At 22.4% G+C, this 5,248-nt stretch overlaps 1 long non-coding RNA gene across 1 annotated transcript; it reads right to left on the bottom strand.

Moving 5' to 3' along the window:
- Positions 1 to 1,297: 1,297 nt before the first annotated feature.
- Positions 1,298 to 2,122, bottom strand: LOC116185141. Its single transcript, XR_004149915.1, has 2 exons — positions 2,067 to 2,122; positions 1,298 to 1,964 (listed from the first exon to the last, which is right to left on the bottom strand). It is a non-coding gene; the product is annotated as an uncharacterized LOC116185141 (long non-coding RNA).
- Between the last annotated feature and the right edge of the window lie 3,126 nt (positions 2,123 to 5,248).

The raw sequence follows: 5,248 nt of genomic DNA, 5'->3' as shown, positions 1-5,248 counted from the left end.
TTTTTTTTTTTTTTTTTTTTTTTTTTTTTTTTTTTTTTTTTCGGGTAAATCGATATACGCGTTGAAACTTTTCACTGATACTGTTATATTTTTCTTCAGAAGAACCAATAATGTCACGGATTCGTTCATACATTCGTTCCCGTATGTAACATATTGTATGTATGTATACGTTGGTTGTAAAGTTGTAAAATCGATTAAAAAGCATCGATCGATTCGAAAAAGATGGGGAAAGTATTCCATGGATGCATACTTTGTGAAAAATAAAGAAATTTATGGAGAAAAGAAAAAAAAAAAAAAAAAAGAAAGGAAGGAAGTATTTAGCTTAGAATACTTAAAGAAAGTCGACAAAGAAAAAATTTAACCTCAAAAAAAACGTCGACAAAAATCTACCGATTGTTTTGTGAATTGAAAACAGAAATGATGAAAGAATGATGGAAGAATGACGAGAAAGGAAGGAACACGATAAATCGAAATGTCTCGGCGTTTCAAGCTTTTTTGTTGTTTACTTGTTGTATAAGCTTTTGTAAAAAAAAAAAAAAAAAAAAAGGAACGAGTAACGGATCGGAGTGTCCCTTCGGCGCGCCGAATTCAAAAATTCATTATTATTTAAGCGTTAGACGAGAAGAAAAAGTTGTGCATTCGTAAATACTTACATAATTAATTTAATTGCGATTGTGTTGCGAGCCAATATTGCACACTAGTCAGTGAATATTTATTTATGTAATATAAGAGAAATGCACGATGATTTGTAATTAATTACAAGTTTATAATGAGATTTATCGATAATACAATTGTATCGATCGATCGATTTATGTATTTGTAAATTGTATAAAAAAAAAATATATTATTTGAAATTTACGTTTCCCTTATAATTTTTATTTTATCGTTATTACTATTATCTGAAAAATAGATAGACATATATATGCATTATATATGCAAATTCAGAGAAATTCAAAACATGCAAAAAATTATTGCAAATAAAAGAAAATAAAATTATTTTGTTCAAGGAATATATGAATATAGGAAGGGATTTACATTTTCAACAAAATATTATATAGAAAAGATGAAAAATTTAATTATTTTTTGGAAACGTAAATTTCGAAATTAAAATATTTTCAGCGATTCCATCGAATTAATATTATACTGTTATACTTTTAATTAAACAAATGTGATTCAAAGAAAACAAGCATAAGATATTCTTTAATGAAATAAATAAAAAAATAGTGTCCTTTTTTTTTTTATTTATAAAATAATTGATTATAAACAATGTTTTTATCCAAAACACAATTTTTTTCTTTATGAAAATAGGAACGAAAAGAATTGAGAAAATGATGATGAATTTTAATAAAATAAATTTTGAGAGAAATAAAATGTTAGAAATATCAATGACATAAAAATCAAAAAAAGTTAAAACGGAAATATTATTGGAATTTATCAAATATACGATTTATATAAAAAGTATTGTGTCCATTATAATTACTTTAAGTTTTATGCAAATAAAGGAAAACGTTTCTTTTATTAATGCTATTAATTTAGCATTTTTAATGATAAAGTTATTAATAATGATAATAATATTTTGCAAGAAAGAACTTATCGTTCCTATTTCTTAATTTCAAAACAATACAAATAAAGATAATAAAATTTCAAATATATATGAAATCATGGAATTATCAAATTTTTTAATTTGTTACATCTTTCATCTATATTTCGATGATAATTATTTACATGAAAGAGTAAAAGAGTCTATATGAAACGAAGAAACTTCGTGTTCTATATAACTACTCAACTGATCGGAATATCGAAAATACAAGTAAAGAAAACTTCAATATTCAATTATTACGTATACCTATGATTGAATGTATGTATTATATAAAAAGTGTAACATATGCACGCGTGAAGAACTGAAGAGGAATTCGGCCTGCTGATCGCTCCGTCCGTATCGCACTTTGTAATTATGTACCACACTGTAAATATTCAACGATGAATATGTTAGCAAATACACGCGCATTGTGTGATTGTAAATATCAGACGTGACGAAGATGTTTGTTAAATATAGAATACGTTACGTTTTTTAAAATGTCTATTGATTTTTTATTCCTTTCATAGATCACTTCAAATCACAATTGAAATAATTATTTTAAATAATTTCAATAGTTATTACATATACAGCTTTAATAGAAATAATTCTGATAATATCTCATTTATAGAATATTTTCATCTTTTATTTGTAACGAGTACAGTAATGTTACAATTTCTGTTATACGATTATTTTGATAGTTATTTCTTCTGCTAAATTTAAAATAAAGAAATATTAATAATTAATTAATTGTTTGAAATTGTTAATATTTTAAATAAATTAATATTATCTATATTTTCAAATAACAATGTTAAAAATAAAAATAATAAAAAATAATAATTAAAAAATAATAGCCCGAAAGAAAGTATTATTATATTTTCAAATAAAATTTTCCCAAGTTTTAAAGTTTTGATATTGTATCTTTATAGAACTCCAAAGCAGTAAAAGAAAAGCAAGGTAAGTTCCAATCTTTTTTCTTTGTTACTACTACGTAGATATACAAAAATATTTAATATAACGTATCAAATAATAATTGTCAACTGGACTAAAAATTAGAGGTTAGATTTATTTTTTCACATGTATAGTAAATGAAATAAATTTCAATCCATATAATTTTTAATATATGAGTACTTGCCTATGTATCTCTATTATATAATTGTTGTAAAATTTTCAGAAATTTTTCATTTTGAAACATTTATATATGAATTTTTTTCACGATATTTTTCAAACAGCTATTTCTGAACATTATAGAATTACAGTTCCATTTTTTCTTTTCTACAAACTGTTAATAGAGTATATTTTATAGTTTATAAGTGATATATAAGTTAAGGAATAATCATTTCATCAAAAATTTCGATCATCAACGCCATCTCGCGTTTGGATCGCGAAAGCTCTGACTTATTACTAGCATAACAGAATGTGTAAGAAGGTATTCGTGACGTCACAAAGAAAGATGGAAAATATGTATCACTTACTTTGATTATACGACTCCTAATATTTTTCATCAATTATACTATAAAAATTAATTAATTATTAGTTTTTTAATAAAAATTATATTTTGAGATTTTCATCTTAAAATTAGAGTTTTAAATAAATTTTTCGTTTTAATTTTAACTTATTTTCAATGAATTACTGATTAATGACTACTGTATTACGTTGAATTGATATCATCGATACCATCGTAATTCGTTTTGCATTAATTTATTATGGCATTTATTTATAAATACGAATGTATGAATCTGGAACGTTATTTCCTTCTCTATTTTTACGTATTAATTTTATTGATAATTTTGTTTTTATTTGAATAAACAAATTGATTGCTTATTACCTAATTGAAGTAATTGATAAATAAATATAAATTAATTAATTATTAGTTTTTTACTAAAAATTTATGCACTTTTAGGCTTACCTTGAAATTAAAATTTCAGACAAGAATTTTTCGTTTCAATTTTAATATTTTTCAATTAATTATTTATCAATGATTATCATAAAGAGTGTTTTATTCGTTTCATCTTTATGTAAGTAATAATGAGTAATAAACAATCAATTTATTTGTTCAAATGAAAATGAAAATTACGAATAAAATTTATACGGAAAAAATAAAATTTTAAATTCATATATTTATATTTATAAATAAATACTAAATATTAATAGATTAATGAAAATTATATGAGTGGCATCATTAATCATAATTAATTAAAAGAAATTTCATATTAAAATTGGCACAAGAAATTTGTCTAATTTTAACGTGCAAGTTTCAAAATGTATAAATTTTTATTAAAAAATTGATAATCACTCAGTATTGATAATTAGTATTTAATATAACATTTCCGATGTATTAATTCTTATGATGTATTAATCATTAATAAATAATTAATGGAAAAGAATTTCTCATTAAAATTAATACGAGAAATTTATATGAAGTTTTAATTTTAAAATGTAAGTCTAAAAGTGCAAAAATTTTTAGAAAAAAAAACAACAATTAATTAATTTTCAATGTAACATCTTGAATAGTAAGAAATATTAGGAATTATATAACTAAAAAATGGCGTATTTTTCCTGTCCTTCTCGCGCAATATTGTTCTCCTTCTTTGTGACGTCACGAATACCTCTTTGCATATTCTGATATGCTAGTAACAAATCGAAGCTTCCATGATCCAAACGCGAGATGGCGTTGACTCCCGAAAATTTTTGTCTTATATAAGTAAAATATATTTCATTAAAAATATATAATATTAAAGGAAGGAAACTCATTTTATGCGTCGTGCCACTGCTTCTCAGATTATAATCCTCTAACAGAATCATAAAATTCGATTAAAAATTCTTACTTATAACACGATCTCGAGAATCTGAGAAAAATTTTGCGTGGTACTTTTTTTTCTAATAATGTTTCCCTTTTAAAAAATTTTACTTTGATAAAAATTTATGCTATTAAAAATTTCGATTTTGTATTAAGAAAATATAATCCGAGAAGAAATAACGAAATTTTTTTGATATTTTTAAAAATAAAAATATTTTATTAAATTTTACTTACAGTTCCAATTTCTTGAAATACTGTACTATTTCTTATCAATTTTCTAATTATAAAGGATTCACAAGATGAAGCACATAATTTATATTTCTTTTATTATTGATATAATTAAGAAACATTAAAGATAAAAGTTAAATAATTCAAAAAAAGAAAAAGCTTAATATTATTAATTTTTAAATAAAAATATATGTTTTTTAATGCATTAATTGATATAATCTGGTATTCTCTATAAATAAGTATTGAACTACGTATATACTTAATCTATATATAGATCTATATTTATAAAAAAAAATTATATCATTGTATATAATAACTATTTTATCGATATTCTCATTAAAAGATTAATACGTTGAATTATTTGTTGAATGAATATTTTAACAGAACTTGAAAGACTATATCAATTATACCAAGAAAGTAAAAATAAAAACAAATTGTATTTTTTAATTAAAATTATTATATTAGATTGAAAAATATATCATAAAATGATAAAATAAAATAACATATGTTACATGTTATTTACTAAAATTTGTCTTTATTTCTTCCAATAACTGATGGTAAATTCATCTTTATCCTGCTACACATTTCTTCTCTTATTGCTTCCTATCTCTACTCCTTCTACATACTACTTCTACATACTCATC

The sequence above is a fragment of the Apis dorsata genome, unplaced genomic scaffold (genome assembly GCF_000469605.1).
Source record: "Apis dorsata unplaced genomic scaffold, Apis dorsata 1.3 scaffold_108, whole genome shotgun sequence".
NCBI lineage: Eukaryota > Metazoa > Arthropoda > Insecta > Hymenoptera > Apidae > Apis > Apis dorsata.
Note: the sequence above shows the minus strand (reverse complement) of the source record. Positions and strands in the feature narration are given on the sequence as shown.